Raw genomic sequence first — 11,946 nt, forward strand, 5'->3', positions numbered from 1 at the left:
AGAAGGTAGGCAATGCAATTCCGAATAATTACCGACAGATCATAATCGAGACGATTAGCACGATTAGCGAGCAGTAACGAAGCATTAATCGGCGATATACATAATGCAGCGTCGTACGCGTGTGTAACTAATTAACGAAGATAAAAAGGCGGTTTATGTAATTGCGTCTCGTAATTACCGGCCGGTATCGAGCGAATGATGCGATAACCTCATCGGCCGGTTTCAGCAATGTTAAGAATTTTTGCCCGGTCGAACTGCGGTTGAAATCGGAGCGGCTCGCATTCCAAGATGGGTTTCAGTGGAACAGCGATGTGCGTTCAGTGATATTAATGATAAATAAGAACAGCAGAAAATGAGTTTTACTCGCGGCTCTTAAAGGGAACGAGATCAAGGACCGAAGACACACACCTTCCGGCTGTTGATTGACACCGATTCATTTTCCTCATATGCCCATATCTGCATATTTTAAACACGCAAGAAGACTGAAATATTTTTTCAAAAGCGTTTTTTTCATTTTTATATGAAATATTTCATTCGAAATAATATTTTCTTCTTGCGTTACAAATTTATTTTATTTATTACTCATACTCTCTATTTACTTTTACTATACTTGCTTCTGACTGAGCTTAAAAAATTACGAACATTTAATATTTTTAATTCTTATTCGTTGTATGTCGGAGAACCTATGAAATAATTCTGACGGATGAAGTTATACCCATAAAGACGTTTACGAGATTCTTCGGTATTAAAATTGTTTTTATTTCTATTTGTAGTAAACTGTAAATAGGATGCTGTGTGTTTAAAACGCGAAGAAAACTGGTGAACGCTAATCCATGCATAATTCTCGAATATATGGTAATTCGAATATACGGAATATAATCGTTTATATTCGATAAAAAATATAAACGTTGTTTAGAGAACATACGCTATACGTCCGATTTACGGCCGCCAGTATATTTTTAATACTTTAGAAAGATACTTTCATCGCGTACTGTAAGAAAACCGTGACAGTAATTTAATAGATACTTACATAAAGCATAAATATGAAAACCCAATTATAAGATCTCCATCTCTTCCTCGTAGTATTCCGCACGCTATAAAAATATCTTCATAAATATCTTCCCAAACTTTAATTTAACTATCCTGGCTATTATTCATCTTCTGTTCCTAAAGCGCATTGCACCTTTTTCCCACTTAAATCATTCTCGATCGACAAAAATCGCGCATCGTTCGAATTATCGCGAATCTAACCTCATCACGAGTCAACTTCAACAATACCAACATTAATCACGCGAAAATATCAGCAGCGATAATACTTAACCTAACAACTGGAAAATTAATCAAATTACTTCGATCGCCAGGTATAATCGACGTTCTCCTCGAGATCGTATACATCGATTACCATCGGCGTGTATTCCTTCAACCTCCCTCGTATAAATCCTAGGCAGCTCCTTCCCCGAAGGATTCTAACCCAGAAGAATCGCGACGCTCCTTCGAGGCCAGCACGCGGTGTTTTGTTTGTTAACAAAGCGATGGTAGTGATAGAAGGCAGTGATGGGTATTGGAAACTCAGTTTCGAAACGAATCGATGTTTTTCAAGACTGTCAAAATTCGATTCACTTCACTGAAAGTTTGGAAAGTTGTTCGCGTCTCTGATATCTTAAATTTTCTCAATTAATTCTTTTTAATATTTAACGTCAATGATACATACTGTTTGGATTAAAGCATTTAGAATGCTTGTAAAATATTGACTACACCTCAAGCTTTCACGTTTTATCGGAATAATCAGGATCTTGAAGACTTGCAAGATTTTTGAGATTTCTAAGACTTACAAGACTTTTAAGATTCCTAGGACCTACAAGATTTCTAAGACTTACAAGACTTTCAAGACTTCTGAGACTCGCCAGACTTAAGACTTACAAGACTTTCGAGATCTTTAGGTTTTCCAAGACTTGCAAGACCTTCAAGACTTTTCAGATTTCCAAAACTTACAAGACTTCTAAGACCTACAAAATTTCCAAGACTTACAAGACTTTCAAGACATTCAACATTGTCAAGATTTCCAAGACTTACAAGATTTCTAAGATCTGCAAGATTTCCAAGACTTTTATGCCTTTTAAGATTTCCAAGACTTCCAAGCTTTTAGCAGTTTTAGCGTATCGAATCCTGTTCGAAGTGTTTCGAATTGTTCGCCACACGCACGTATCCGATGCGATTGGAAGTGCTTGACAACCCATCACTACCAACAGGGCAGGACAACGCGGTAAGTCGACCTGTACCTTGTCTGCGTTAAAAGTACGAAGAGTGTGGCGCCAAAGAGTACCTGAGGGCGTCCTGAGGTTACCGACCTTGGTGTACAGCGTAAAGGACAGAGCTGTTCGAGGGATGCCCCTCCTGCATCCATCATTGCTATCCAGTAATCAGTACCAAGCTACATTATCGGTTAATTTACCGTCATCGTTGTCTGAAAAAGCAAATCTCGTTTCATACTCCGTAAAAAAACGCTCGAATCGGTCGATTAAACGTCGCGACATTTCTTTCTGTTATATCCGTAATGGCGGAAATCATCCACACGATCATGGCACTGAAGGAGCTTTTATAGTGGCGGATAGCGTTCATTAACTTCCTCCGGGTCTATCAGGCTTCTGAAGTTTCTCCGTTATCGCTCTGAAAACTTTTTAATTTCCTGGCATAGTAACAGGAAGCAATTTTTATTTTTGCACGATAAACGATTTGCAGTAGTAGACGAAAGAAAGTTTAATTTGCCAAGTGATTTATTTGCGTATATGCGCATATTGGTAATTTTTGTATTAGATATTTTTCACCATATTTGCCAAGTGATTTATTTGCGTATATGCGCATATTGGTAATTTTTGTATTAGATATTTTTCACCATATTGTTAACAGTCGCCTATTCTGAAATGTAGTATGCATATTATATTTGTTCATTTGCTCTTAACAAATGTACAGTCTGTTTCATAAAATTGTGCTACTTTCTGTATCACTTACATAGGTTAGGTAAACTTTCCTTCGTCCCCTACTATATTTTATGTTCATTCCCTAAATTTTGCGATGTGAGTAATATTACTTAACGAAGATATGCAAAGAACTATTATCGAAATCCGTCATTTGTCAACGATTACTTTTTACATTTTAATCAAAGCACGAACCCATCAAAGTTCGAGAAGATCAAGCGGCAATTTCTTTTCGAAGTGAATGTCACGTGACCCGTTATGCGCAGAAAGATGCGCGCATCGATTTATTCGGCACGATCGGATGGAGACGCAAATGCAAAATGACACGAGCTCCGATATAAATGCATCTTCGAGATCGTTGCAATAGAAAGAAATGGACGTTGGGCGATTGTCGGACGCGTATTATAATCTTGTATCGAATAATACTGTTTGTTGGTCGGTCGGACGTTTTATAACATCGGCAGCACGTAACATATAAATTACATGTACCGCGTTTATAACTTGTACGGCCGCGACTATAAGTTATAAGGCGTCGTACGATCTATGAGTTATAACTGTTGCGATGATAATTTATAAGTAACAACTGCCGAAGTTATAACGCCCGAGGTGTACAGAAGACGTAGCGCCTCGACACTTATATTCGCCCGCGATGGATGCGAATCGAACGTAAATTTCGCGCTCGAGGTTGCGCGGGACTTTTAGAGCCTTCGTGATATTTAGATATCCCATATGAGGCCGTTTATCAGCCGACTAAGACTGAAAGTTAATTCGCTTGGTGTGTCTTGTTCCTCTTGTTCTGGGGAGCTACCTAACTTAAAAGACGAAGAACGAAACAGTAAGTCGATGTAGAAATTAAAAAGTTGGTTGGTTGCGATTAAGGTTGGTAGTAAGTATCAATGAGATTTATGGTGTACCTTTGATACCAGTTTTAATCTGATTATTTTCAACAACTTGTTGCTTTAAGCTCTATAGCTTTGATACAACACGGCGAGGAAATTATTGGATATAGTTCTTCGCATAGTTCTGTGAAACGAAGGATCTTTTGTTGTTTATTGAATTCTGTTAAAATAAAAATTAACGATTCTTTATTATGGTGGATTTATATCCCACATTCATCTTCCATCATAGTTGCGTATCTTGTGCTCTTTAGTCAATTAATTCGTCCTTTCCTCATGTAATTCTTAGCAGGTGTTTGATTTTCACCAAGCGTACAATAGGTATGTAAATACGTTGCATTGATTCAAACAATTGTCCACGACATTATATACCAAAAGCTGTAATATTCTTCAGAGATCTTCGGAGATACTACTCCTCGGGCCTGGGCCCTCTTGCCGAACTTATTTGGGTCGATATTACCACCAAAATTGTATAAGTCACAAGTTACAAGCGGCGCGAATAAGTTGTCACTGTAACAACGATACTTTAGCGATAGATCAACTGAAATGACGTACCTATTCTACGTCTATCCTACTTCTACTGTTCGATATAAAATAAAAAAAAAAAAAAGAACCGCGTAAAACCCTAACAATCTTCGTCATCTACGACTTGTCACTCACCCGATCCACAAAAATACAATTATTCGGTAAATTATCGTGCAAGAGGTCTCTCAGGCACAGCTCTATTTCGCCACGTGTAAAAGAATACTTGGAACTGGACGAAGTGAAGAGGATCAATAAAAATCGAGTTCAACAGCATTTTAAGAGTCAGGTTGACCGCAGTGTGACCGGAAAAGCCTACGCGCGCGCGAGCTCGTCTTTTACACAGGGGGACCTGCGCCCGTGCATAAATCTCGAAGAACGCGGGCTCTCTGGGTGCGTTCCTCTTCGAGCCAGGCGCACGTGCGTTCGCACGCGTGTATGGCCGGGATGAGACCTCCGCGGACAACGGCGGCGGAGCCCACGAGAAACAGGCGATCCTTGGAGAAAGGGGCAGCGCTGCGACGTAGGAGGAGGGGAGTCCACGTGGAATATCCAGTGCAGCATGTAAAAGCCCGTTATGCTTGGGACGTGGTGTTAGCGTGGTGCATAGGCGCACATGCATTAGCATGGCGTACGCTATAAATAGATGTAGCAGACCGCAGAGAGATCCTAGCCATTCCGCCGCCTCCTCCACCTTCCCTCGCGTATCAGAATGCACTTGGTAGTCGCGAGCCTCCGTACACCCTGGCACTGTTCGAGTTTCTGCAAAAGAGACGTCGCTGATTGTGCAAGGAGCATTCTTTTTATTTGTTCTCTGCATAATAAAAGATCGAAGGTACTGTGTGTGTATGTATGGCGTTTATTGGTTTCAGATGATCGGTTGGTGCGTATTTCTGTATGAATACGGAGTTATGGAAACGTGGAAATCGGTGGCTGGATAACAAGTTTAGGTTTTATTAAATCGATACGTTCAATGTTTCAGTGGCGAGCTGAGAAAGAAATAATTTTTGCTAGTTGTTTGGGAATGGACAGAATGATCTTGCAAATGGGATTCTGTTCAAAGAAGAATCAGCTTGAATAGTACACTGAGAAATTAATAAGAAATGAGAAATTAATGAGAAATTAATAAATTTGCATTACTGGAACTGCAATAGTAGATTTAGATATTTTATCTTTGTAATCGTTAAGAATGTACAGAAAGGTGTTCTTGACAATGTTAATATTCATTTGTATTAAGATATGAAGGATTATACGTATAATATTACATTAAAAATATGATTATTAAATATCAAAGTTCTGAGACTCAAAGCCACAAAAATTAATAAAGAAGAAAGAAACAAGAATAATCAAAATGACTGTATCCAAGATTCCAGTGTTGACACTATCTACACTCTTGATTTACGTTCATAACTACTTATAGCAGTGCTAAATTCAAGGTATCAAGATGTATCTAATTGACCCAGATATCCAAATCCTGTTAAGTCTTTTAAAATAGTATCATTTTCCACTGATTAAATCTGAAATATCATACATATATACTGTTTATTACCGATTTACTATTCCAACTGTCCAAATAGTAGAACAACTTCGACCGAAGTAAATAAAATTGCTAAAAATTGAAATCATGCTTCTAAAAAGATAACAGCGACGTTTCTTCTTGATTCGATCGTCGTCACGCGTCCTCCCGCGATGGTAGCAATGTAACTGGAATCGAAAAGGCAATCAGTGATCGCCGATACACGCGACAAAAGTTAAACAGTAGCCACGTTCGGTCGACTGGTTACAACCGGATCAAAGGAAAATGAAAAATGACGAAACGAACGAGGAAGAGAGATAGAGAGGAAAAAGGAGGAAATACCTGGGCCTCCTGAACTGGCTGTCCGGTCGTAACACCTGCTGGCCGTGTCGTAACTTGTCTGACATCCTCATTGCCGAAAACAGAAGCTGCCTGTGTCTGGATCGGCCGGCATACCGGTATCTCATAACGGCCTGTGCCACGAAAATGGTGTTTTAAATCGCACGCTGGCGTCATATCGGCGCCTTATTAACGTTGGCGACAGGTCCACTCTGATAGCTCTTGCCAGATCTCTTGGTAACCGCACAGGAAGTATAGATTTGCCAAACCAGCTACCATCATTCTCTCGATATATCCGCGTTGCGTATAAAGAACATTTATTAAAACAAAATTTCAGTTAAAACCCAATTAAGCGAATTTCTGTCGGTCGAAATTAATACAATTGCGATTGCATACTTATGTACAGTTAGCAAGATTAAATTTTATTTGTTGTGTATTTATACGATGCATAAATAGTTATAAGAGTAACCAATCGCGTGTTTCATGAATTTACAGTCTACGTGATGCAAGAGGGTTAAGAGGATTAATTTAAAGTTTATTAATTTACGATATCTTAGCGGAGAGTTTACATTCTCTCAAGTTTCCTTAACTCACGTTTCTTACTACTCACGATGTTGCAATGCTTTACGTTCTTAATTATAATATTCTAGTACGATACGAGGGATATTATTAGTAGTATAAAATTTGTATTATTGTAATGTTTACATGGTGATTAATTAGGCTTAAGTATATCATATTTCGTATCATTTAGTGGTACCTGCACAAGACTACGAAAATTTGATACTGTGAAAGTGAAACGTAGAATCTGATTAATAAAAGATTCTAAAACTCGTTGGAAAATAAGAGCGTGCGCTAATTATTTCTTTAACCACTGTATGTATAGAATTATGTTTTAAAATTGTAGTAAAATTGTGTTATCGATTTTTATTCTCATTCAAAAGTTACCATACATTAACCTTATTATATTAGCCCATAATTACTGAATAAAGTTCATAAACAATGTCAGCAGAAACTGCAACATATTCTTAACATTTCCCTGTTATTCGAAAAAAAGGCTGCTATGAAAAGAAAACCGGAAAAAGATCGCGAAAGAAGTTACGTTATTCACGCAAGATGCTAAACGATCGATTGCTGGGAAAAAGAAATGAAAATCGCATTAGGTAATCCAGTTAACCACTATCTGCGACAAGATCGATACTTCATGCAGCATGTAAATTAACAGTTCTAGATTCATGATTCGTGTCGAGCCACCTGTAATTTGCACGTAATGCTATACATTAACACTTTAACATACAATGCAGTCGAACGCGAGGCTGTATTGCGTTTGCTGCATGGAAACGCGCCTTGCTGTTGGCAATACCGCGGATATTTCTGCCGTGCGCGTACCTTCTGATTAGGCGTCCGTTGTAAATGAACTATATCAGTTAAAAAGTCAAATAATATCTTTAGTAACACCTGACACCATAAATAAGATTTAAATTTCAGCTACGAACGACAGGATAAGTTTTGCCCGGGGACACGCGAATAGCCGTAGCAAATGTGTTGATCGACGAATGATTAATGGCGTTTTGCGTAAGTTCGGATTATTCAACCTTTTTTAACAGCTATTTTGATATTGTGAAAATAACGAGATTTTTTAATTGGGAAACTTATCGGCGTATATTTTCAATTATTGTTATAGTTTCGATTATTGTACAGTTTTATTGTGTTCCTAGTAGCGTGATTATTTAACGACGTGAGATTGTGTTTTTACATAATCTAAACTTTGCTTCTGCGTGTGTAAAGCTAGTTACGTGGCAAGACAATAGAAAAACGGGGAAAGATTGCGTAAAAGCGTAACGATTAAAAGATCCAAAGCAAATATATTGTTTAATTTCAATCAGAAAGAATGACGACAGAATAAAAATGTTAAATAGTACTACTTTACCAGGTACCAACTTGTTAATTATAACATTGTCTTCAAAAACCCAAGAATACGTTTAATCACTATGTTTTGATTATTCTTCCAAGCTGCAAAGGTAACAAAGATATCAACTGTGACCAAGGTTGAACGAAATATCTTATTCACAAACCATATTCCACATCTGCAAACGAAACAGTTTAGTACGCATTTCCCCGACTCTTAGTCAAACGATGCAGAAACAGCTAATTCCGACACTGTGCAGCACAAAACAAGCCATAATCCAAAGTAAGCGCCAACAATGTACAAGAACGACTCACTAAATTGCATTTAATAATATCCGCCGTGTCTACGACGCCATTGCCAACAAGAAAAACGCCTCTCAAAGAATCCTACCAGCGAGTGGGGTCCAAGGCGGATGAGCATTCCGCCGCGTCAGCTAATAATAAGTCGAAAAATCCGCGAGCCTGCACGACGCGTCTCGCGTTGATAATAATGTCTCGTTCTTAACAACCCTTCGAGCGTTTGAACGATCGATTAAATTAGCTTGTTTGGCCCGTTAGCGTGTCCGAGAAATCCGTACACCGAACTGTTACGTATGTTATCGGTGTACGAAGCGTAAATACCGGATAAATGCCGAATTCCACGCTGCGTTTATCCCCTGGTTGCGTTCGTTCTTTTAATCCCCTGGTAGAATGATGCGTCGTTTCACTCGAAGGCACGGTAAGATCGTTTTATACGACGAAATCGGAATAAAGGGGGCGGGAACGAGGCGTTATGCCGATTTATTTCAATAACCAGCCATATAGCAGGCGCTTAGAGGCTAAGACCGAGGCCAGGGTCGCGTCGTGATGCGGCGAGTGGTCGCATGAACCGGGCAAGGCCACCTAGAAGAGCAGCCTGGTGTTCGGAGGGCCTCAAGGTCAGCGATGGTATCGAACGGTGACGGAGGAACGGAGAGAAGAGAGGCAAAGAGTGGCACGTTGCATAATTGCGTCACGTTGTCCAGGAATCAGTGCTCCGGACGTGCACGCCGCCGGGAGTTTTGCAAAAACTGCCGGCAAACTGGATTCCAAAGCGACACACCGGGCGTACGCGCGCGCCAGCAAGAGATCTCCGCTGCACGCGCGCCACCACGCTTTTATTTATACGATCGCGAGACCGCGTTTATTTTGCGCGTGCATCCAACGTTCCCTCCCCTCACCGTTCTTTGCGGTCGGCCTTGCGCGCGCTGCCACCCAAACTAACCTTCTTTCCTTCTTTTCGCTTCGTCGCTTGTCTTTTGTACGAATTTTAACCCCGTTGCGCTAAACTTAATTTCGTTCTCTATAATACTCGTCGGTGTGACTTGCGAATACGCTCGCGAAGGTTTGAGGAAATTGGAACGCCAGGAGATATTATTTTTCCCACCAAAACTAACCTCCTTTTTTCCCTTTTGCCTTAACTCTTGTTCCTTCTTTGCATCTTGCCTTTAATTTCGGTAATTTGCATTTAATTCTCTGTAATTTGTATATGTGATCATATAGTTCGCGTATAAGCTCGCGCGGATTTAAGAAAATACATTATTACACATGGAGATATTGTTTTTGAAAGGCTCTATAGGTCCGTAAACGTTCGTTCGTACGTTGTTCTTCTTGTCACGTTTGTATGCTTTTCTGCAGACGGATTTAGGCAGAATCAAAGCAAAACTTGCTCGTAATAGCGGAAAGGGCCATAACAAAGTAAGGATAAGAGATCGTTTGGTTTTTCCCATAATCTCACTTATTCTTGTGCATTCTATTTTCGCGCGTTTGAATTGCTGTAGTTTTAGTATCTGTAGTCTGTAGTGTGGTAGCTGCATCAGTGTTTCGCTACACGTAAATTTGGATAGATCCACTGAAAATTTTCCACTAATAGCGAGGGAAATTACAAGAAAGTGGAAGAATTTAGATTTCAGACCTTTGTTTTGGAGGGCGCTGTAGTTTCTCCTGTATAAACGCTCGGCGCTGTTCTTGTCGCGTTTATACGCTTTCCTGTCTGTGAACTTACGCAGGATCACGCATAAAACTTTCCTTTTAATAGCGGAAGAAGCTGTAACATAGTAATGACAACGTTGTAACACACTCTCCTTGCGCATCACTGTACATTTACTGATATGTATATGTGTTACTCGTTACACTACGTTCGTAGACTATGCAGCATACAAATTTAAGAAGATATAAAAACCTAAGAAGTCTCTTATTATCGTGTAAAATGAAATTAAAAAAAAAGAAACAAATGATCACTATTTTTCTATAATGCTATAGTTTCGTTCCTGCTTTCGTATGTTTTCCCATGTGATTTTACATGAAACTTTTGTCTTTAAGATTGGTAGAATTAACAAAAATGTCCAGCATCGCTATTTCTGCACAGTACACTTTTTCGTTTGAAAGTTCGTAACAAAGTGAATCAATCCCATTGAATTGAAACACCTTTTAATCAGCTTTATTTGCAAAAAAATTACTTCCTTCCTCTCCCATTGGTACGCTATTTTATCGACAATTTTGAACAAGAACAATTCTCAACGAAATTCTTTTCTACTATATCTGCAGAGCACTTAGAAAATTGTCAACGCTGCTGCAAAAGTACAAATGGCATTGCTTTTGTACCGCATCGCAGTCGCAAAAGTACATATTCACTTTCTAATCGACTTAATAGTATCTAATTATCACGCGTGCGTGTAGATCATGGATCTTCGTGAACCTAATTGGACTGGTCGTGTCATCCACTATCTAATATGGCTCTGCCTCACACATAGAAACGTGTTTCGTAAATCACTAAAGTAAAATCACGAAAATTATACAGAGAAAGAAATTTAAATCGATCGCTAAATATTTCATCTATACCGGTGACTTTTTTCCACCCTTGCACGGTACAAACACCGTTATTGAACGATCCTGTAGCCTGAACAGCGTTCGCCCGGTTCTGCACTCGGTTCGTACACGCGTTCCTGCGTGCAAGTTCGCGTCTACGCTCGCGAGGAAGATGCACGATAACTATCCACAGCCGGTCCGTTCGTCGTTCATCAATCGACCGCCGCCGCCCGGATGGCATTCCAATTACAGGCGATCACGATTCCGCTTCGTCGTCATCCTAGTTTTGCGGGAATCGTACGGCGGCGTGTAAAGCGAATGATCGATTTTTTTTCCTTTCTTTTTTTATTTTCTTTTTCTTTTTTCGTCTTTTCAGAAACGTCCGTTGCTATCATACGAACAAACGAGCAAAACGAGGGTTTTCGTTATGTGGAGCAGGAGGAATCGACGTGTGATTTTATTGGCCCCTCTCCGCTGTTCGCGTGACACGTCTTGCAGCCTGACTTGGTGCGCTCGATTTGCGCTCTTTTTTCTCGAGGAGGAGAGAAGATGCGGATGTTTTATTCGGTAATTTAATTACCGTGATTTTTTTCACGGCAAACCGGCTCCCGTGGGCAGCATGCAAAAAAGTATGTTAATTATAGTTGACGATTCCTTGCGGGGACGAATCGCGATCGCTAGAAAACGCGAGAGGACTCGAGAGAAGGCACGAGAATCTGCAAACACGCGCGTTTACGATTCACGCCTCGTCCTGTTTCGTTGTTCGTGGTATTTTATGGAGTTTGGTTTGCTTGATTGATTAGCTCGGATGTTTATTAGGGAGATATAAATTGATTGTAGTTTGGATCTAGATTAAGTTGCTTCATAAATTTGTCCGGTTTCTACTTTGTATCGAACGTAAGTCGTAAAATTAGAGTACATATTTATGTAATTTATTATTGCAGGTTAACGTCGTAATGACATTCAG

The 11,946-nt window shown here is 39.7% G+C and overlaps 1 long non-coding RNA gene across 2 annotated transcripts; it reads right to left on the bottom strand.

The window, feature by feature from the left end:
- Nucleotides 1-4,043: 4,043 nt before the first annotated feature.
- Nucleotides 4,044-10,527, bottom strand: LOC126870241 (uncharacterized). 2 transcript variants are annotated; one of them, XR_007691240.1, is made up of 3 exons: nt 6,252-10,512; nt 4,532-5,155; nt 4,044-4,381 (listed from the first exon to the last, which is right to left on the bottom strand). It is a non-coding gene; the product is annotated as an uncharacterized LOC126870241 (long non-coding RNA). The 2 variants fall into 2 exon arrangements; XR_007691239.1 differs by having other exon boundaries at nt 4,044-5,155; nt 6,252-10,527.
- Nucleotides 10,528-11,946: the final 1,419 nt, after the last annotated feature.

Source organism: Bombus huntii, chromosome 10, assembly GCF_024542735.1.
Source record: "Bombus huntii isolate Logan2020A chromosome 10, iyBomHunt1.1, whole genome shotgun sequence".
Classification (NCBI taxonomy): Eukaryota; Metazoa; Arthropoda; class Insecta; order Hymenoptera; family Apidae; genus Bombus; species Bombus huntii.